The sequence below is a fragment of the Pseudophryne corroboree genome, chromosome 9 (genome assembly GCF_028390025.1).
Source record: "Pseudophryne corroboree isolate aPseCor3 chromosome 9, aPseCor3.hap2, whole genome shotgun sequence".
Taxonomy (NCBI): Eukaryota; Metazoa; Chordata; class Amphibia; order Anura; family Myobatrachidae; genus Pseudophryne; species Pseudophryne corroboree.
The window spans coordinates 146,789,682-146,814,451 of record NC_086452.1 but is presented as its reverse complement, the minus strand read 5'-3'; positions in this window follow the sequence as shown (position 1 = coordinate 146,814,451).

The window sequence follows — 24,770 nt, the reverse complement described above, 5'->3', positions numbered from 1 at the left end:
GCGTTTGCACTGCTGCTAAAAACAGCTAGCGAGCGAACAACTCGGAATGAGGGCCAATGTCAGATGTAAGGGGGTCATTCCGATCAGGTGAAAAAACGGCATTTCTGTGCCTGCGTATGCGCCGCAATATGCACGCGCAACGTATGGGTACAAAGCCCTTTGTGGTTGTGCTCAGGTTCTAGCAAAGCTTTCCTTCGCACTGGCGGCCTCAAGAAGATTGACAGGAAGGGGGTGTTACTGGGTGTCAACTGACCGTTTTCAGGGAGTGTTTGCAAAAACGCAGGCGTGTCTGAAAAAACACAGGCGTGGCTGGGCATTCGCTGGGTGGGCGTATGATGTCAAATCCGGACACAAATAGGCAGAAGTAATCGCAAGCGCTGAGTAGGTTCAGAGCTACTCAGAAACTGCACAAACTTTTTGCAGAGCTCAGCTGCACATGCATTCGCACTTCTGCTAAGCTAAAATACACTCCTCAGTGGGCGGTGGCATAGCGTTTGCATGGCTGCTAAAACTAGCTAGCGAGCGATCAACTCGGAATGATCCCCTAAGGGGGTAATTCAGAGTTGATCACAGCAGCAAATTTGTTAGCAGTTGGGCAAAACCATGTGCACTACAGGGGGGGGGGGGGGAGGAGATATAACACTTTCAGAGAGAGTTAGATTTGGGTGGGTTATTTTGTTTCTGTGCAGGGTAAATACTGTCTGCTTTATTTTTACACTGCAGTGTAGATTTCAGTTTGAACACACCCCACCCAAATCTAACTCTCTCTGCACACATCTGTCCCCCCTGCAGTGCACATGGTTTTACCCAACTGCTAACAAATTTGCTGCTGCGATCGACTCTGAATTACCCCTTAAGGGGGTCTTTCCAAGTTGTACGCTCGCTAGCTGATTTTAGCAGTCGTGCAAACTGATAAAGCTAAATATTTATCTTATATAATACCCTTTATGAGTTCTAAGAACACTGTACGCTATCTACGTATGAAGTACCGTAAGGGTACGCTCGTTGCGTAACAATCGCTTAGCCGTAGTCGAGACGCTCAAGCGTCACGTTCGCTCACGGCCAAGAGATCACAGGCAGGCACGCTATCGGCTGCTGACTAATGTAATGATTCGCTATAGCGTAGCGGACGCTCGGGACCACGAGGAGATCACCCGCGGCGCTGACGCTCACAATGTTAAACCTTTGTATCTAAACCATAAACAGTGTATTGTGCAGTAAAACCTTAGTGTAATGATAGAGTGAAAATGCAACTCAGTATAACCTTATTAACTCCAAAGCTGTATGAGCGTCACCGACGCTCTGTGAATACTTAACACTATAAGAAATACACAGATACCTGGGCTTAGGGTCCAACGCCTAATATATATATATATTATGAATGATATACTTGCAAAAGAATACAAATACAAATCATACACTACAATATAACATAGACTACCTAACCAGATAACTACACAGGAAATACAATACAATTACTATTTAAGGGAAAATAAGAGAGAAAGAGGAGAAGAGAGAGAGAGAGAGAGAAATTGGCCCACAATAACAAGAAGATCAATATAGTTGCGGAGAAAAACTTACGCACAAAGGAAACGATCGCATGCGCCTCTGGACATCCAGCTCCCGATTTTCAGCAATGATAACCGTTGAAGAGTGAGAGCTGGATGTGATCGGCCTGTCTATTTATGCCCCACACACAATGCAATTCAATGGTCCCTACAATCTCATTGTTCATTGGACACAGGAATTCGGCTTCGCATTATAACAAAAGGTCATAGGTTGATTCATACAGGTGGGCTGTGACTGCTTCCAACTGTTCAGGTGGGTGGGAAACTGGGTTTCCCGCCGCATGACTAAATAAGAACAAATAATAGTAAATGGACATAAACTTCTTATGTCCATAACTATTCGCACGAGCGATTAATCCGCTCCAAACCAACACCGGAATATTGCTAATTAAATACTCTTCCGATGGGTACTAAACACCACTGTATTACTCCTGTCTGACCCTTCGTATCAAACAAAGAGGGATTTCTCTGTTCACGAACATTCTATATTAACCAAACTTTCAGAATCTATCAAAGGGACCATGATCTACAAAATACATTATATAGTGAAAATATGTAACGATTGAGTCGCACGCTACGATCACATAAACTCTACCGTAAATACGCATACCGTGCGCCTGCAGGTGCCCGCGACTGTGAGTATGCGCACGTACGGGAGAGCGTACGCATGCGCAGCACGGACCTGTGTGAGGTGCAAATATGGTAGTGTGCATAGAGATATTTTTCTGACTTTGACAGTCCACCCTTTGGCAGTCAACAATAACTGCCACCTTCTAAAACATTTAAAAAAGAGAAAAATATATGTCAGGGGTTAATACATTTACATGGTTGGGTAGGGGAGGAGAGGAGAAGGTAGGAAAAGGGTATGACCTAGTGAGATAGCAGAAGCATGTGTGTATGAATCCGTGCTTGGGGGTCATGTATCATCGTGCCGTACGTGTTTTAAATCAAGCTTCGAGGTATTGCGAAGTATACATTTGAATTCCTTCTTATCCCGTGGTACGGGTCTGTGGATGGGCTGTCAAACTTTACCGAGCTCTTTTCGGCTTTGGTTGTAACAAAATGGGGGAGCACATTTTAGTTGATGATACATGAATGGGGGAGATATGTGATTGCTGATATCTGTGCCTGTATTCCCTATCGACTATGTGTGTCATTACCTGAGGGTTGTAGAAATGAAGAAAAGACATAATTACGGTAAATGCGGTGGTATTCTATGTCAGGTAAATGTACATTCGTCGATTGAGGTCTTGTTTGGTGTCTGTTGAATGCAGTCTTCTTTGTGCTTTTGCCCATAAGGTGCGAGCAAAAGCTGTCAATGTCCATAGATTTACAAAAGTGTTGGGCTAGCGTAATTTTAAAATTTCTAGGGAAACTGGGGATCCATGGCATAGTTCATCAAAAATCTGTGTATCAGGTTGTCAAAACTTCTTCTTTAATCCATCTGTTGTCTGTATATCGGCTCATCAAACTCCTCGTCCAAGTGGGTCTTTTTACCTTGGAGAAAACGGAAAAACAGGTGAAAGAAACGGACCGTAGAAATCGCATTTTCATCACATCATTGTTTCTACCGTTGGGTCATAAATCAAGTCCATTGGAATTACAGTTTCCTCACTCCTTAAACTCATTACCCTAGTACGACGATTGCACCTCATTAAAGCCTGACCGCATCTAAATATCAAACCAATCGTTATGATAACACCTAAGATACATAGGAGAAACTTCCCAACATCCATTATGACTCCTTGAGCCCAGTCTCCTAAACCAGAGAACCAATTTCGCGGGTTCAACCATGACACCCAACCAGTCAGCTCATTACCTACAGCAGCAAGAGTGAGATTGTGTCTCCTGCGAAATTCCCACTTCAGTTGGAGAATATCGTCCATCTTTTGGTCTATGACCTCGACCGGGTCCTCGGTGCTATTCGTAATATATGTGCAACATTTCACGCCGTATTGTGTTGCCAGTGTGACACAATATCCGCCTGTCACTGCTGTGAGGTAATTAAGAACCATTCTATGCTGTACCAGTTCTGTTTTATAAGCCTGAAGTTCTCTTCCAGTATACCTAAACGTGTCATCATACATTTCAGTGATATTATCTAACAAATTGGCGAGCGCAGATATGTATTTATAATTCAACACTCCTCTGGCGGTGCGAGTGATGTCTAACGCGATTAGAAACTGAATCCCGGTGGATTCATGGATCATGTCAGAGGCCGGATGCTCTGTTCTTTCTATCAGGTGCCGTTTAACTACGTGCTCGTAATGGGTGTGAGTATAAGGAGTTTGGGCAACACGGTGTATGTCTTTCATTTTGTCATGTGATACAGTCATTACTTCAGGCAGTACTTTTCCAATATAACACAATCCTTCAGAGTTTGGGGCAAGCCACTTATACGCCTTTCTCCCGCATATGAAATATGCATCATCGGGGAGAACATATGGGACGGAGTAAGACATAACCATATTACACATTTTCCATGTGAAATCTCCTAACCCTAATTCTTCCATCTGCTTAGTACACGTATCAGGTTGTACGATATGTGCACAGTATCCTGGTGATACCTCTCCAACTCTCGTAATCCTATTTCCTAAGGTATACCTATACCGGAAAGATTTTCCTCTACTGGCTATGTGGCGTATAAGCTCTGTATCTGTAGGCATTCTATCTGCTCTATGCGAAAAGGTCATGGTTTGATTACTCCATGACACTTCCCAATTTCCCGGCTTTCGGGGATTGGAGATGTTAAAGCATAATAGGGACCTATCCACATGGTATTGGTGGAGCTTCAAACTAGGAGGGCTGGAGATATTAAACCTCCTGTCCACCGGTCTCCCACCACTTAACTCAAGTACCTCCCCTAACGTTAAAGGAAATGGTACTAGCCCTGATTTGCTATGACCTTGAGGTACTTGAGAGCATACCCAACAATCTGTTTTATTTAACACACTACCCACTAAGGAGTGATAGTCACTCAATGGATGCCGGTCCATATGAATATTAAAACTGGATTGGCATTTCTTTATGCACCCATCCTCAATGACATTGTTACAGAGCCGACAGATACAGTTTTCTTCAGCTAACAATCCTTCACAATTCCTTCTATGGTCAATGCTTTCGGATCGTTTTCTGATACTCGCCTTTGCTTGTTGATTATGTTGTTCTTGGAAAACTACGCCTCCATCTCTGTCATCAGAACCCATTCCAGAACCTCTCTCGACCTCCATGGTACTCTCGCCGGAACAGACTGCTCTGGTCAACATCATGGTCAACAGGAAAATCCGGATCACAGTCTCTTGGGGCAAGTCCATCTTGTAGGAGAAAACGGAGAAGAATGAGAAGGGGAAAAAAAAAATAATTGAGGGAGAGGGGATGGGAAGTTGGAGAAAAACGATAAAAGGGAACAGGGGATCGACAACTGCTTTTGGTCTTGTGATTTTCAATGCTCAGGTGCCGCCTCAATCCTCCTGGAACAGACAGTCCAGTGATACAACCTCTACCGTCTGTTCCTTATCACGGGACCTCTCTGGATCAGCAACCTTCTTACAGTGGGACGAATGAACCCAAGTCTCTCTCTCAGCAACCTTCAATGCTGTAGTGCTAGTCAATAAGACCTGGTATGGTCCTTCCCATCTGTCAATAAGGCAACCCGTTGATACGACCTCACCTATCCCTCCGCTAGGGGCCTTTGTTACTAATCTCGGGGGTGGAGCTGTGCCTACTGTGGTCTCTGCTATGGTGGCTGCTAGAGAGAGCGCTGAAATTGTTGCCGATTCGTCCTCTTGATCACACTCCTGAGGAAAGTTCAAAACAGGGTACAACTTGCACGGGTTAATACTTGCATTGCTTAATTGGTTAACATTATCTTTAACATTTACACAGTTGCTAAGTGTTTGTTTGTTACACCTTAGTGCGTCATTCTCCACAACCAATTTTTCTCCCGATATATATGGTGGCGGTGGGGCCGTGGCTATCAGTTTTCTGATTGAGCCAGATCCCGCCGCCTGAGCCAATCCTCTCTGTATGTCACCCTCCTGTTGCCACAACTGCAAATAATCATAATGCTTGATTCGTCTCTTGGCTGATTTAATGAGACATATCCTTCTCCTTAAATTCGTTAACACTTCTGTGCTGAAGCTACCTACTCTTGGGAATTTCTCCCCGTCATGTATTGTCATTCTCTCCCATTCATCACATAAAGCTTCTGTGTGACTTCCGTATTTCTCACACATTACGTATCTTGCCGACCCGACTGGTCGGTTCACTGAATCAACCCGAACCGAGGTTGATCGCCCCCTACCTGAACAAGTGGCCCCCATAGTTCGAAGGTGTTGCTTTATTCAGCCAACCCTTACGCAAACCAAAATGTTCAAAATAGGCTGACGGTGGCGGTTTACCGAGTACCCCACTCACTCGCCCACGCCGACCAATACGACCTGATCACACCGATATGGTGCTGGCGTACTCGACCCAGGGCCCCTGCGACCTGAACCTCTATTTACTGGAACCTGTGAGGGTGATCCGAAGAACACTTACTCTTTCCAGTAACTATTGGTTGTTGGATAGTTCCTGAGTGAGCAGCGAACCTCCCTTAAAATAAAAAAAATTACACAAATCACGTTAGAATGTACAAATAGCGTTTATGACCTTCGTACACAAATAGTACCGGTCAGGTTTACTAATGCACACAATTACGTGCGGTACAATCGTTCAGCACATAAGCAACTAATCTTATGTACGGAGCGACCAGTGGAATCGAAAATTACGGCTGCGAATTCCTTCAGCCAGAGCTTGTATGGCCTATATGGGTGTTGCACCAACCCTTTCTTGGTGTTGTGCCTGTGGACTGTATAGCGGACTTCCTTGTCTGCTGTACCTGAACCTGCTGGTCTGCTATGACCTCCTGGTCTGTTACAGTATGACCTCCTGGTCTGTTACACTCTAATGCTCAAATTGTATGTTTTAACCAGGGATGCCTCCCTAGCCACCATGTACGTCACTTACACACATGTACCTCACGAGAACTCGACTTTTCTTGTGGTTCAACCTCAAAAATTGTAAAAACAAACACTCTCTCACCACATATACACTTTTGTTTCTATTTCTATTTCTGCGCAGAAATTTCTCTTTAGACCAGATGTGTTACAAATTAGGAGAAGGATCTGTTAATTTAAATTTCGAATGTTAAAATAGATTTGCGCGATTTATCGCCTTGCGTTATTTACCGCGTTGCGCTATTTATCGCGTTGAAAAAAATAATTAACACTTGTGATTTGAGTTACGTGGGCGTACCCGTACGCTCCGTTGCGTAATATACGCTGCGTGCGTCGGCCCTTGGGTTGCGTACGCAAGTCTCAGTCCTTTGTTAGAGACACGTGTACGCAAAGCAAAGATCCACCGTAACACAATTTATACGTTTATCAATGTAGATGATCCTTTATCATCTACCGCGCACCACACTGACTTCGCCTTGTCTCTCAGGCACAGCTGTGTGTTTGTCTATACTTTAACTATATTACCTTTACTCTTAAACTATGAAATAGCGGCAAATCTCTCTTAGCACGTTTATCAACTATAAAACTGGCAAACAGGAGAGTGATATATGAAAATACACAAATGAAAAAAAGAAATGCAGATATATATGTGTGCGTGCGTGTGTACGCAAGACAGAAAAATAAACAGTTTTAAAAGGACACTATCGTTTTGTTCTTACCTCCGGTTCCCGGATTCCTTCAGCACCCTTTACTAAGAGAAGCAGACGCTTATCCAAACAGCACTACGAGGAATATGATCTCCCGCCCTTTGCTGCTGGATAATGTCTGCTGAAATTACCTAGTGCAGATATGTGAAGGACAGGACGAGCCCGCAATTGATAAAGCTAAATATTTATCTTATATAATACCCTTTATGAGTTCTAAGAACACTGTACGCTATCTACGTATGAAGTACCGTAAGGGTACGCTCGTTGCGTAACAATCGCTTAGCCGTAGTCGAGACGCTCAAGCGTCACGTTCGCTCACGGCCAAGAGATCACAGGCAGGCACGCTATCAGCTGCTGACTAACGTAATGATTCGCTATAGCGTAGCGGACGCTCGGGACCACGAGGAGATCACCAGCGGCGCTGACGCTCACAATGTTAAACCTTTGTATCTAAACCATAAACAGTGTATTGTGCAGTAAAACCTTAGTGTAATGATAGAGTGAAAATGCAACTCAGTATAACCTTATTAACTCCAAAGCTGTATGAGCGTCACCGATGCTCTGTGAATACTTAACACTATAAGAAATACACAGATACCTGGGCTTAGGGTCCAACGCCTAATATATATATATATTATGAATGATATACTTGCAAAAGAATACAAATACAAATCATACACTACAATATAACATAGACTACCTAACCAGATAACTACACAGGAAATACAATACAATTACTATTTAAGGGTAAATAAGAGAGAAAGAGGAGAAGAGAGAGAGAGAGAGAGAGAGAAATTGGCCCACAATAACAAGAAGATCAATATAGTTGCGGAGAAAAACTTACGCACAAAGGAAACGATCGCATGCGCCTCTGGACATCCAGCTCCCGATTTTCAGCAATGATAACCGTTGAAGAGTGAGAGCTGGATGTGATCGGCCTGTCTATTTATGCCCCACACACAATGCAATTCAATGGTCCCTACAATCTCATTGTTCATTGGACACAGGAATTCGGCTTCGCATTATAACAAAAGGTCATAGGTTGATTCATACAGGTGGGCTGTGACTGCTTCCAACTGTTCAGGTGGGTGGGATACTGGGTTTCCCGCCGCATGACTAAATAAGAACAAATAATAGTAAATGGACATAAACTTCTTATGTCCATAACTATTCGCACGAGCGATTAATCCGCTCCAAACCAACACCGGAATATTGCTAATTAAATACTCTTCCGATGGGTACTAAACACCACTGTATTACTCCTGTCTGACCCTTCGTATCAAACAAAGAGGGATTTCTCTGTTCACGAACATTCTATATTAACCAAACTTTCAGAATCTATCAAAGGGACCATGATCTACAAAATACATTATATAGTGAAAATATGTAACGATTGAGTCGCACGCTACGATCACATAAACTCTACCGTAAATACGCATACCGTGCGCCTGCGGGTGCCCGCAACTGTGAGTATGCGCACGTACGGGAGAGCGTACGCATGCGCAGCCTGGACCTGTGTGAGGTGCAAATATGGTAGTGTGCATAGAGATATTTTTCTGACTTTGACAAAACGATAAGCCGCCGCCCTCTGGGAGTGTACTTTAGCTTTGCAGAAGTGCGAACGAAAGGATCGCAGAGCGACTACAAAAGAAAATTGTGCTGTTTCAGAGTAGCTCCAGACCTACTCCTAGCTTGCGATCACTTCAGACCATTCAGTTCCGGATTTGACGTCACAAACACGCCCTGCGTTCGCTCAACCACGCCTGCATTTTTCCTGGCACGCCTGCGTTTTTTGAACACTCCCTGAAAACGGTCAGTTGACACCCAGAAATGTCCCTTTCCTGTCAATCACTCTGCAGCTGCCATTGCGACTGAAAAGCTTCAATAGATCTTGTGTAAAAATACTTCGGCCGTTGTGAAAGTACGTCGCTCATGCGCACTGCACCGCATACGCATGCGCAGAAGTGATGTTTTTTGGCATCATCGCTACGCAGCGAATATTTTTAGCTAGCGATCAACTCGGAATGACCCCCTAAGTCTCATAATTGTTCACTTTGAGGCCATACTGTGATAGAGAGTAGGCACATAGCATTGGCTGATGCAAGTCTCAATGGTGTGAACAATGCTTGCATCTAAGCGATATTTGAGCATCTAAAGACACTCAACGTGGGTGTCTCAGTCTTTCTCCATTCAGGCACATGGCTGTACACGAGAGAATGACTTGTAGTGGTGCTTGCATAAAGTCACAGGTCCTTTTGGTTCAGATTTGGATTTTGGATAAGATTAAAATTGATGATTACTATATAAAGGTGAAAATTTGACCTTTTGTCTGTATTTCTATACAAATCCACAGTTTACAAGCGAAGATCATGAAATTTGACATACAAGCATATTAAAACACGACGGAGGCAACTAAAAAAATAGAAATACCTAGCACCCCTAGGGGGATAGTGGGGGGGGGGGGGGGGATAGCAGCACAGATTATTTCAGGAGACAGCATAACTCTGTATTGCCTGCAGCAATTTACAAGAAATTTGGTACACATATGACTTACACTCTGGAAACAAACACTGTGGGGGTCAGACACCGCTAGCACTCCTAGGGGTGGGACAGCAGCACAGAGTATGTCAGCATACTGCATAACTGTTGAAGGCCTGCAGCAATTTACACCAAACTTGGTACACATCTGACTTACAATGTGGGAACAAACGCTGTGGGGGATAGACACCCCTAGCACCCCTAGGGGTGGGACTGCAGCACAGAGTATTTCAGAAGACAGCATAACTAGCTAATGCAGGACCAATTTACAACAAGCTTGGTACACATATGCCTTACAATATGGGAACAAACACTGTGGGGGAAAACACCCCTAGGGGTGATGCAGCAGCACTGAGTATTTCAGCAGACAGCATAACTCTGGTGTGCCTGCAGCAATTTATAACAAAATTGGTACACATATGACTTACACTCTGGGAACAAACATTGTGGTGGTCAGACACCCCTAGGGTGGGACAGCAGCTCAGAGTATGTCAGCAGACAGCATAACTGTGAAAGGACTGGAACAATTTACACCACACTTGCTACACATATGACTTACAATCTAGGAAAAAACACTGTTGGGGTTAGGCACCCCTAGCGGTGGGACAGCAGCACAGAGTATTTCAGGAGACAGCATAACTCCCGAATGCCTGGACCAATTTCCAACAAACTTGGTACACGTATGAGTTACAAGTTGTGAACAAACACTGTGGGGGTAATACACCCCTAGCACCCCTAGGGGTGAGTCAGCAGCACAGAGTTTTTCAGTAGACAGCATAACTCTGGAATGTCTGAAGCAATTTACCCAAAACTTGCTACATATATGACTTACACTCTGGAAACAAACACTGTGGGAGTAACACACTACTAGCATTCCTAGGGGTGAGCCAGCAGCACAGACTATTTCAGGACATGTATGATATGTCAGTGATGACAGGGCTCCATGTGACACGGCCAGTGACATGATGTGAGGAAGGGAATACAGGTAGCACAAACCCACACACTGAGAGTTATATAATGGAAGTAGCACTGACCCCCAGCAGCACAGAGTATATCAGGAGATACATAATGTGCTGCACTATATAAGAAACTGTTAAAAAACCTATAATTTCACAGGGGTACTGACATGATGTGAGGAGGGGAATGGAGGCAGCAGGAAGCCACAGACTGAGAGTTGTATAGTGGGAAGAGCAGGGTCCCTTGGGGGACCAAAAAGGGGTCCGGCCACTACACAAAGTGCATCAGGGAAGCAAGATATGTCTATATACTAGATCTCCAGCCAACGTAAATTAATGAACAACTATCATTCTAATGTACCATCCTCATCCCGTACCAAAGCACGGGTATTCAGCTATCTACAATGTTATTTATACTGTGTGTTTAATATTTACATTTCTTTTTGTAAATAGACATTCTTAAAATCCCGGGCAGCACTGGGTACTCCATCTAGTCATTGATAAAAATCGGCTAAAATTATGTAATTTTTGCAATACGAAACCAGAAATTTGGATCTAATAACTGAATTCCAACCAGCGGGAAGATCCGTACTGGAACTCGAGGAGTAATTCAGACCTTTGGCATGAAGGGGGATGCCCGGCACAAGGCAAGTCCGCCCTGCATGCCGGGTCCTGCCCACCCCCCTGCAGACATGAAAGCATTGCACGGTGGCAATGCTTTCGCATGTTTTCAGTAGTCCTCTGCATATGTTTACCTGCCATGTTTTTGGTTGCAGCGCCTGCATGAGATGTCACGCAGCCGCCGTGACCCTCACCAGCAAAGTGTCGATGCCCACAAAACACAGTGTAGTTGCCCTGTTTCTGCCCCCTCCAGGTCTTAAACTGCGTTCTACAGAGAACGTAGTATAGGACCTTGCACATGCGCATGCCAGCATACGCACATGCGCAGATGTGACGGGGTCTGAATTAGGCCCTTGGTTCGGATCTCGTCTGGAGATCCGGAATCGATTTTGATTCAGTTTGTATCCACAAAATTCAGATGGATTAGGGTTCCTGAAGAACCAAACCACACATCTCTAATAGAAACTGCAAATAAAATCAGCTGCATAGCAATCAATCACAAAGGTAAAAGGAGCAATTAGACTGGCTCTTGTAGCTTTACAGATGTGAGGCTGTGATACTTAAATTTGTTTTAAACTGATCTTATTTAACAAATATTGAGGTAAAGTCTCAAAAGTTTAAGTGTTAGGGCTACTTAATATTGCTGACATGCTGGGGCACTGGCTCCAAATAGAAGCCATCATTTTACTTCCAAGTTCAATTCTCTCTCTGAAAAAAAATTATGCAAATACAGTATCCATGTTTTCTGCATTGATAAGTACAATGTGATCTTCCGAACCCTTCAAGCCATTGCACATAGACTTTGCACATTATGCTGGGTTCTTAGGTCCATCTATCTCAATATAAATATGTCGATGTTACTGTATTTGTGTATTGTAAACCCCCACCACCACTACCACCACCATCCATTTTTACATGACTTGTCTTCTATTATCACTGCTGCTGATTGGCCTGTCCATGTTGCTATGTGCAAGCATTGGGAATCCATCAAATTTTATGTTGTGTATGCTTTTGATGAAATATCCTCCTATGATGACAGTTCCCAACTGTGGTAAACACTACTTCAGAGTGCACAGTGGAAGTCATGCAGCTGAAGTACACCATAGTTACACAGAAAAAATGCATATGCACACTTTAAGCGCTAAGAACACTGGTAATCAAAATAATTGTAATAAACTCTACAATTTAACATGGAGTAAAATTGAGATGCTTAGCACAAATTTGCCCAAAAATGTGGGTCCACCTACCATGTCACGATGATCTCATCAGTTGGGTCTCTTACATCCCTAATACTGGCATGTTATATACATTTATCAAGGTCTCACCTATCATAGTGTGCATTCTAATATGTAGATAGCAATTGCAAATCCCCTTACAGGTTGAGTATCCCATATCCAAATATCCGAAATACGGAATATTCCGAAATACGGACTTTTTTGAGCGAGAGTGAGATAGTGAAACTTTTGTTTTCTGATGGCTCAATGTACACAAACTTTGTTTAATACACACAGTTATTAAAAATATTGTATTAAATGACCTTCAGACTGTGTATATAAGGTGTATATGAAACATAAATGAATTGTGTGAATGTAGACACACTTTGTTTAATGCACAAAGTTATAAAAAATATTGGCTAAAATTACCTTCAGGCTGTGTGTATAAGGTGCATATAAAACAAATGCATTCTGTGCTTACATTTAGGTCCCATTGCCATGATATCTCATTATGGTATGCAATTATTCCAAAATACGGAAAAATCCCATATCCAAAATACCTCTGGTCCCAAGCATTTTGGATAAGGGATACTCAACCTGTACTAATTAAAAATACCTAAGGGCAGGTGAATGGGGTGCTAGTCCAGTAGTCCAGGTAGAAAGAGGAGGGGTGGACCGCACACCATAATTTTAAACATTTATATAATATGTCAGTATTAGTGATGTTAGGGACCCACCTGATGAAGTTACCATGATGTGGTAAATAGGCCCACATTTTAGGCCAAAGTTGTGCGGGGAACCTCAATTTTAATCGATGATAATGTGTAGAGTTTATTATAGAGATGACCTCTTTGGTTTTGGAGCTGAATTCATTTTGTGTTTTGGTTCTAATTTGACAATGCCACCCGCACTTGTTTTAGTTTGGAATTAGTATATTTTTTTATTCTAAAAATTGCTAAAATCATGTAATTTTGGCCTCTTTTTATTCCTACAGTATTATTAACCTCATTAACATTTATTTCCAGTCATTTCCAGTTATGTATGACAACATCACAGCTCATAATATTGTTTTCACCAATATTGGCCAAAGGATGCAGCAAGCTGACTGGCTACTAAGTGATAGAGCAGCAAGCACACAGCAGTTGACAGTGTCAGACTGGGGCAGGAAGGGACCACCTGGGGAATGCTGTGGCAGGGGCCCATGCTTAGTGGCTTTTCTACCATTAATGAGTGCATGGTCTGGGCCCCTTGATAGATTTATATTATAAATACTGCTTGAGCATGCACGATAATGTACCAGAATAATAACAGCAATGTGCTGTGGAAAATACACCATAATTCTGTCATTATAATGTAACATATTTATAATGTTTAATTCAAGTGCACAGTCTGGAACCTGATCCCTTGAGACCCAAGGCAGTGGGGTCCACCAGGGGTTTCCCTTGTAACTCTGTCTGACCATGAGCACATCTATGAATCTTTACCACATAACAGTGGCAGAAAAGTGATACAAGATGGAATTGTCCTTGGGCCTTTCCACCCACCCTCATGTTGGATATTAAAAAGGACATGCACAGTTTAACAAACCAAGCACTTCATTAATAGGGAAGTGCTTGATTTGTGCTCAAGTATTCTTCTGTGGAATGCTGGATAAGGGAAGAGTCAGCATTAGCAAATTAGATGCAAGTGGACTACTTCTGATCATGAGGATATTGATGATGAAGGTGTTGGTGGTGTAGATTACATGTGCTGGGATCTAGCTGAGAGATGGGAGCTAGCTGATGCTGGCATGCATGGTATTATTTTAGCAGATTTTTCAAAATATGGCAAAAACTTTTCATGTACTCACTGCAAATTATGTAAAGGAGGAGGTTCTTAGATGTTTAACATCTCTACCTCTACTTGCTTTATAAACACTACAGATAACTTAACAACTGTTACAGAGATGAGAATGTCACACAGATGAGAAATACATTTTCTAATCAGTTGTATATAGTTGTTCTTTCCCCATTCATTAAATGAATTGAATATCACAATATCGTTATCGGGGTGTGCTCCTGGAATATGGTTTAACACAGAGTATTAATAGAAAGAAAAAAGTATTCCTTGATTAGGGTACACACAGAAACTAATACACTTACATTTACTTAAAGTCATCATCCCAAAAGGTAGATGACCATTAATAGATTCAAATATAACTTTTATTGAATATACGTTAGAAGCTTACGAAATATTTGCAAGTGAAAAATAATAAAATTGTGTACAAAATAAATGTGATATTAAAAAGCTAAACCACTGTATTTGTGTGCATCACTTATTCCTGTGGTCTAATATAGTGCTGAATCGACTTTTGCAATACTGTAACAACTTTTATTATTTTAGAGAGGATACACTTGTATCAATTTTCACTATTGTAAGCTTATTTCTTATGCCTATCACTTATCATCACAAATTGACATTACAAGGTGTGCGCAGCACCTATATACAGTTGTTTGCGATTGAGGCATGTCTTATATCCATCTCTTAATAAAATGTTGTACGTCCCAATTGAATATATTGGCCCTCATTCCGAGTTGTTCGCTCGTTCTTTTTCATCGCATCGCAGTGAAAATCCGCTTAGTACGCATGCGCAAAGTTCGCACTGCGACTGTGCCAAGTAACTTTACTATGAAGAAAGTATTTTTACTCACGGCTTTTTCTTCACTCCGGCGATCGTAATGTGATTGACAGGAAATGGGTGTTACTGGGCGGAAACACGGCGTTTCAGGGGCGTGTGGCTGAAAACGCTACCGTTTCCGGAAAAAACGCAGGAGTGGCCGGAGAAACGGTGGGAGTGCCTGGGCGAACGCTGGGTGTGTTTGTGACGTCAACCAGGAACGACAAGCACTGAACTGATCGCACAGGCAGAGTAAGTCTGGAGCTACTCTGAAACTGCTAAGTAGTTAGTAATCGCAATATTGCGAATACATCGGTCGCAATTTTAAGAAGCTAAGATTCACTCCCAGTAGGCGGCGGCTTAGCGTGTGTAACTCTGCTAAATTCGCCTTGCGACCGATCAACTCGGAATGAGGTCCATTGTTTTTATTTATTTAAATTGAGATTTATAGATACACATATAAGATTATAAGTAGACTGCTAAATTCAATGAATTGAGGAATTGTAGTAAAACTTCAATTTAGCACATGACAGTGCTTGATATGTATAGTTAGATGACTCTGTTAACACCATCTATTGGACATCATACATCCCATATTCAATATATTTTTATAGCACACCTAAGGTGCATATGGATGGATGACCATAGTATATACTCTATCTCTCAGCCTAGGCTGTCATATTCTTAGTCCACTTGTATCTGTCCCACACTTCTATTGTTCCATAAAGCCACATCAGGCATAATACCAATAGTAGCTGCAGTGATATATACTTTATTTATACCTCAGGTGTAATTCTAAAGTGTTACACCTCTCAGCGTCCGCCATTAGTAAGTGTAAAGTATGTCAGGATCTGCCCAGACAGCCAGAACGAGCTGTCCGTGATCAGCAGTCTCTCTGAATGGAATTTACCAATATCACTCAGAACACATATGAAGGAGTAATTGGGCATCTTGTAAACTCCTATGTTCTAAATGTGTGCACAGGTGTGGGCAACCAATCAAGCTGTTCATATAAGTATTAGTAATTCTGTGTCACGATCCGGGTATCTGGACGCCATTACTTACCCTTCAGATGCCTCCTAAGGCGGGCTCAGCATTCCAGGACCAGATTCCGCTGTTCCTGAGTTTCCACATGCAGAGTGTCAGAGTGGTGTTTTCATCAGCCGCGGCCTCCGCTGTGCCCGCGTGGTTAAATGTGCATCTATCAGCCTGGCGTCTCCTGTCTCCGGTGGCCGGCGCCGCCATTACTGTTTCCCAGACCACATGGATTACAAACCAAACTTCCCTCCAAGTGTCTGCATGGGCGCAGCCATCTTGGATTCTGTCATCTGATCATTTCCACCAATCTGCTGTTTGTATTGTTGATTTGCATAATTGCCTAGCCAACCCCTTCCTTGCTGCAGGTATAAGTAAGCTGTGCCTGAGCAAGGAAGACGTCAGTGCTTTGGTTGTCAAACCTAGTTCCTGTTTGTCTCTCTTCTATGATTGTCTTCCAGGTTCCAGCTCCTGTCTCAAGACTTCCACCATAGAGACCCGCACCAGCATTCCACCTGCGGTGTAGCCTGACTCTCCAATCCATTGTGGATTCATCTGTTTCCAGCTACAACACTACCTGCTTCCAGCCTCAGCTTCCAGCAGAATACAGCTTCCCTTAAAGGGCCGGTGTCCTTTCTACACTTTACCACTCTCCACCGGAATTATTATTTCTCCGCTCTCAAGTTCTACATTTCAGTTCACATTTCATCGCTCCCAAAGTTCATTTATTATTTAACTGGTTCCAGCCAGTATCCACTCCGTGCTAACAACAGTCTGGTTCCAGCCAGTATCCACAGCAGCTGTTTTACCTTCAGCAACCCAGCTCTTCCTGGAACACCAGCTGGTACAATCCTGGGTTATCTCCATTGCTACAGCCGGGCCTGGTAAGGACTTTCCATCTAGAAGATCATAAGAACTATCTCACACTACCAGTGCCCTGTGGCTCCTGCCATGCTGTAGTACTCAGGAACTGTATTTATTCTTTGCTGACTTTTACGTTTTCTTTTATTGCTGCTGTGATGCGGAGTTGTCATAATAAACATCATTGACTTTTATCTAAGTTGTCGTGGTCACGCCTTCGGGCAGTTATTATCCATGTTACTTACATGTCCAGGGGTCTGATACAACCTCCCAGGTTCCGGTACATCTCAGCCCCTACAACTGAGGCTGCCTCCCGTCAGCTCAGGCCCTCAGTTGTGACAGTAAGCACTGACCTAATGAATCCAGCCGGAGACCAGGATCAAGCGGCTAGGCCGATGCAAGAACTGGCAGCCCGACTAGAACATCAGGAGGCTGCACAGGGCCACATCATCCGCTGTCTCCAGGATCTCTCTACTCGGCTGGATGGGATTCAGACCACTCTCCGTGGATCAGGCTCGTCTGGTACGTCAACCACAGTGACTCCAGCTATAACCCCACCCACCTTACCCATTCCTGCTCCACGTCTTCATCTTCCAACGCCAGCAAAATTTGACGGATCTCCAAGATTCTGCAGGGGATTTCTCAACCAGTGTGAGATTCAGTTTGAGCTACAACCTGGCAATTTCCCCAGTGACCGTACAAAAATTGCCTACATTATTTCTCTTCTCAGTGGCTCAGCCCTCGATTGGGCATCACCGTTATGGGAGAGGTCCGACACCCTGCTATCTTCTTACACTGCATTCGTGTCAACATTCAGGCGCATCTTCGACGAGCCAGGCCGGGTAACTTCAGCTTCGTCTGAGATTCTCCGTTTACGCCAGGGATCACGTACTGTAGGACAATATCTTATACAGTTCCAGATCCTGGCATCCGAACTGGCATGGAACGACGAGGCCCTGTATGCTGCATTCTGGCATGGTTTATCCGAGCGTATTAAAGATGAGTTAGCTACCAGAGACTTACCCTCCAAGTTAGATGAGTTAATCTCACTTTGTACGAAAGTTGACTTACGTTTCAGAGAGAGAGCAACTGAGCGTGGAAGATCATCTGCTCCAAAATCTTCTGCTCCTCCTCCTCGCCAACTGTCACCAACTAAAGATGAACCCATGCAAATTGGCCGTTCCCGTTTAACTCCTGCTGAGCGCCGAAGACGTCTCTCCGAGTTTCTCTGTTTGTACTGTGCAGCTCCGTCTCACACCATTAATGCCTGTCCCAAACGTCCGGGAAACTCCAAATCCTAGCTCGCCAAGGAGAGGGCCGGCTAGGAGTAATGATCTCCTCTCCATCTCCTCAAGATTGTAACCTCCCAGTCTCGCTTCAAGTTGCTCAACGTTATCAGAACGTCATTGCCCTCCTGGATTCCGGAGCAGCTGGGAACTTTATTACCGAAGCCTATGTTAAACGGTGGTCCCTACCCACCGAGAGACTTCCTTCGTCCTTTTCCTTAACTGCTGTGGATGGCAGTAAAATTTTTGATACAGTTATTTCTCTAAGGACTCTACCAGTTCGTCTGAGAGTGGGAGTTCTTCATTCCGAACTTATTTCACTTTTAGTGATTCCAAGAGCCACACATCCTGTGGTCCTGGGCCTTCCATGGCTCCGTCTTCACAATCCTACAATTGATTGGACGACTACGCAAATCCTGGCATGGGGTTCCTCCTGTACTAAGACATGTTTGTTTAAAGTGTTGCCTGTCTGTTCCTCCTCCCCCAGGTCGTCTGATGTTCCACCTCCTCCATATCAAGATTTCACGGATGTGTTCAGTAAAGCTTCTGCTGATATCCTTCCCCCTCATAGAGAATGGGACTGCCCGATTGATCTCGTTCCAGGGAAGGTTCCACCTCGAGGCCGAACTTATCCGTTGTCTCTCCCCGAGACGCATTCTATGGAGGAATACATAAAAGAGAACCTAGCAAAGGGGTTCATTCGACCTTCTTCTTCTCCAGCCGGCGCAGGCTTCTTTTTTGTAAAGAAGAAAGATGGTGGTCTGCGGCCGTGCATCGACTACAGAGGTTTGAACGACATTACCATCAAGAACCGCTATCCTTTACCCCTGATTACTGAGCTCTTTGACAGAGTTAGCGGAGCTACCATCTTTACAAAGCTGGACCTGAGAGGTGCATACAATCTCATCCGGATCCGTGAGGGTGACGAGTGGAAGACCGCATTTAACACCCGTGACGGACATTATGAGTACCTCGTCATGCCCTTCGGATTGAGCAATGCTCCAGCTGTCTTCCAGCATTTCGTCAATGAGATCTTCAGAGACATTCTATACCGTCATGTCGTGGTCTATCTAGATGATATCCTCATTTTTGCCAACAATTTAGAGGAACATCGTTTCTGGGTAAAGGAGGTTCTGTCCCGTCTCCGTGTCAATCATCTTTACTGCAAATTAGAGAAATGCGTCTTTGAAGTCAAGTCCATTCCGTTTCTAGGGTACATTGTGTCCGGTTCCGGACTAGAGATGGATCCTGAGAAACTACAAGCAATCCAGAATTGGCCAGTACCCTTAACCCTCAAAGGGGTCCAGAGGTTCTTAGGGTTCGCCAATTATTACCGAAAGTTTATACGAGACTTTTCCACCATTGTGGCGCCTATTACTGCTTTCACCAAGAAGGGTGCTAACCCGTCCAAGTGGTCTGAAGAAGCCATGCAAGCTTTTCATCTTTTAAAACAGAGGTTCATCTCTGCACCTGTCCTGAAACAGCCTGACGTCGACTCTCCTTTCATCTTAGAGGTGGATGCCTCCTCCGTTGGAGTAGGAGCGGTGTTATCTCAGAGGGCTAAAGATGGTCATTTACATCCTTGCAGTTTCTTCTCACGGAAGTTCTCCCCAGCGGAGCGCAACTATGCCATTGGCGACCAGGAGTTGCTAGCCATCAAGCTCGCTCTAGAGGAGTGGAGATATCTGTTGGAGGGAGCTTCTCATTCAATCACCATCCTTACAGACCACAAGAACCTTCTATATCTAAAAGGCGCACAATGTCTCAACCCTCGTCAGGCCAGATGGGCACTTTTCTTTTCCAGGTTCGACTTTAAACTCCAGTTCTGTCCGGGCTCTCAGAATCGCAAGGCCGATGCCCTTTCCCGCTCATGGGAGCAAGAAAATGAGTCAGAGTCTTCAGACAAGCATCCTATTATAAATCCGTTGGCATTCTCCACGGTAGGGATGGACTCTACGCCCCCATCAGGGAAAAGTTTTGTGAAGCCGACACTAAGGAAGAAGCTCATGCATTGGGCCCATGCTTCCCGTTTTGCCGGACATACAGGTATCCAAAAAACCCTGGAGTTTATCTCTAGGTCCTATTGGTGGCCAACTCTGAAAAAGGACGTTTTGGAGTTTATTGCATCTTGCCCAAAGTGTGCTCAACATAAAGTATCCCGCCAGTCGCCTGCGGGGCAACTGGTTCCACTATCTGTTCCCCGTCGACCATGGACCCATTTGTCGATGGATTTTATTACAGATTTGCCCATGTGCAACAAGTTCAATACCATCTGGGTGGTAGTTGACCGGTTCACCAAGATGGCACACTTCATTCCTCTCACCGGTCTTCCGTCAGCTTCCAAGTTGGCTCAAGTATTCATACAAGAGATCTTCCGACTCCACGGTCTTCCAGAAGAAATTATCTCAGATCGAGGAGTTCAATTCACAGCCAAATTCTGGCGAAGTTTATGTCAAGTCCTCCAAGTCAAGTTAAAGTTTTCCACGGCTTACCATCCTCAGACCAATGGTCAAACTGAGAGGGTGAATCAGGACTTGGAGGCCTTCCTCCGCATCTATGTGTCCTCCTCTCAAGATGACTGGGTTCAATTACTTCCCTGGGCCGAGTTCTGTCATAACAACCAGTATCATTCTTCATCTTCTTCAACACCATTCTTCACCAACTTTGGATTCCACCCTAAAGTCCCTGAGTTCCAACCGCTTCCAGCAACTTCTGTTCCCGCAGTGGATATCACCTTGCATCAGTTTGCCAATATCTGGAAGAGCGTACGATCAGCTCTGCTCAAGGCATCGTTCAGGTACAAGAAGTTTGCGGATAAGAAGCGTCGAGCAGTTCCTGCTCTCAAGGTGGGTGATCGGGTATGGTTATCCACGAAGAATTTGAGGTTAAGAGTTCCCAGTATGAAGTTTGCACCTCGCTACATCGGTCCTTTTAAAATTGACCAAGTCATCAATCCTGTTGCTTACAGACTCCAGTTACCTCCCTTCTTAAAAATACCCAGGACATTCCATGTTTCCCTGTTGAAACCGCTAATCTTGAATCGGTTTCATTCCTCACTTCCACCAACTCCGAAAGTCCAAACTCAACGAGGCGTTGAGTATGAAGTGGCCAAGATCCTGGACTCACGTCACCGTTACGGTCAACTTCAGTATCTCATTGACTGGAAGGGCTATGGTCCTGAAGAACGCTCTTGGACCAATGCCTCTGACGTCCATGCTCCTGCCTTGGTCCGAAATTTCCACGCAAAGTTTCCTTTAAAACCTAAGAAGTGTCCTGGGGCCACTCCTAAAGGGGGGGGTGCTGTCACGATCCGGGTATCTGGACGCCATTACTTACCCTTCAGATGCCTCCTAAGGCGGGCTCAGCATTCCAGGACCAGATTCCGCTGTTCCTGAGTTTCCACATGCAGAGTGTCAGAGTGGTGTTTTCATCAGCCGCGGCCTCCGCTGTGCCCGCGTGGTTAAATGTGCATCTATCAGCCTGGCGTCTCCTGTCTCCGGTGGCCGGCGCCGCCATTACTGTTTCCCAGACCACATGGATTACAAACCAAACTTCCCTCCAAGTGTCTGCATGGGCGCAGCCATCTTGGATTCTGTCATCTGATCATTTCCACCAATCTGCTGTTTGTATTGTTGATTTGCATAATTGCCTAGCCAACCCCTTCCTTGCTGCAGGTATAAGTAAGCTGTGCCTGAGCAAGGAAGACGTCAGTGCTTTGGTTGTCAAACCTAGTTCCTGTTTGTCTCTCTTCTATGATTGTCTTCCAGGTTCCAGCTCCTGTCTCAAGACTTCCACCATAGAGACCCGCACCAGCATTCCACCTGCGGTGTAGCCTGACTCTCCAATCCATTGTGGATTCATCTGTTTCCAGCTACAACACTACCTGCTTCCAGCCTCAGCTTCCAGCAGAATACAGCTTCCCTTAAAGGGCCGGTGTCCTTTCTACACTTTACCACTCTCCACCGGAATTATTATTTCTCCGCTCTCAAGTTCTACATTTCAGTTCACATTTCATCGCTCCCAAAGTTCATTTATTATTTAACTGGTTCCAGCCAGTATCCACTCCGTGCTAACAACAGTCTGGTTCCAGCCAGTATCCACAGCAGCTGTTTTACCTTCAGCAACCCAGCTCTTCCTGGAACACCAGCTGGTACAATCCTGGGTTATCTCCATTGCTACAGCCGGGCCTGGTAAGGACTTTCCATCTAGAAGATCATAAGAACTATCTCACACTACCAGTGCCCTGTGGCTCCTGCCATGCTGTAGTACTCAGGAACTGTATTTATTCTTTGCTGACTTTTACGTTTTCTTTTATTGCTGCTGTGATGCGGAGTTGTCATAATAAACATCATTGACTTTTATCTAAGTTGTCGTGGTCACGCCTTCGGGCAGTTATTATCCATGTTACTTACATGTCCAGGGGTCTGATACAACCTCCCAGGTTCCGGTACATCTCAGCCCCTACAACTGAGGCTGCCTCCCGTCAGCTCAGGCCCTCAGTTGTGACATTCTGAATCCCACATTATAGTGTAGCCTGTCCAAAGGCAAGTGGAACCCAAATATTCCTATAGTGGCATGAAGGTGTGTGTGGACACATCGGCGGGGTTGTGTACATCACCTGCCGTCTATGATCTAATAGTGTATATAATTTGTCGGGTAGCGGTGATCTCGCTGACCATGACCGGCGTCTCCCGGAACCCGCAGTCTGAGGGTGTGTTAAATGTGCCCGGGCAATAGTGATCTCGCTGACCGTGGCCAGCGGTCTAACAGGATCTGTTCACAGGTGTCATTTGCTAAATAATGAGCACGCAGCCTGTCCGAATGTACTGAGTCTCCACTATTATGCAGCTGCATATATTGTCACTGTGCTGCTGACAAGCGGCTGGCACTCTCCGTCTCACCCCAGTTAATTTTGTAGCAGTTTGTCTCATACTTATACACACACATTTAAACATTTATAGGGGATTAAATACCCATATATACAGTGGTTTAGCTATCAAATTGACGGGCACGTTTAATACGTGTATGGTCCTACAAACAGATATTTGTGACCACAAACTTTGCGCTAATAGCAGCCCATGTCCCAAATGGTAATGTAGTGTCACCAACACTTACAACAACAATACAATAGAAGAAATTTTACCATCTAGGTCAAGGCGCTTAAATATTCAATGGACCAAGATCTATGCAGATTTCATTGATCTGGGATAGGCTTAAAAAAATATAAAAAGAACACCATCATAGTGTAAAATGTTACATACATTAACATATACTATACTAAAAATTTGGACTCGTACCACAACTTGTGGTCTACTCAATAGTAGACATATATCGCTTTAAACGGGGGATACTTCAACAGGATGGTGCTTCCCAATCTTTTTTCCAACCTTCCTTGAAGGCAGCAATCTTCCCCGAACAGAATATTCACGACATAGAATTGGAAAGAAACTCCAAATAGTGTAACACCTTTTTATTAAAACATCCAATAAAAAACACTTTGGGCAGATAGTGGACTCTCACCAGATGTACAAAGTAAACAGGCATGTAATGATCCAGGCGTCCCCAGGAACCAGCATGCGAGCAGATGAGTGATCCACGTATTCTCCCGTCTCCTTCACCAACGCGTTTCGATAACACTGGGTCCAGTCCCACTGGATTTATACGGCAGTATCACTGGAAATATATGGCACTACCACTGGACTTAAAAGGCAGTACCACTGGACTCGATTTATACAGCAGTACCACTGGACTTATAAAGCTGTACCATTGGACTTATATGGCAGTATCACTGGAGTTATATGACAGTACTACTGGATTTATATGGAAGTACCACTGGACTGATTTTATATGGCAGTGTCACTGGACTTATACAATAGTACCACTGGAAATATACAGCAATATCACTGGCATTATATGGCAGTACCATTGAACTTATACGGCAGTACCACTGGATTTATACAGCAGTACCACTGGACTTATACGGCAGTACCACTGGACTTATACGGCAGTACCACTGGACTGAATTTATATGGCAGTACCAATGGATTTATACGGCAGTACCACTGGACATATACAGCAGTACCACTGGACTTATACGGCCGTGCCACTGGACATATACAGCAGTACCACTGGACATATACGGCAGTATTACTGGACTTATACAGCAGTACCACTGGAATTATACGGCAGTACCCCAAGACTTATACGGCAGTACCCCTGGGCTTATATGGCAGTACCACTGTACTTATTTAGCTGCACCACTGTACTTAACTTAAATGGCAGTACCCCAAGACATATACGGCAGTACCCCAAGACTTATACAGCTGCACCA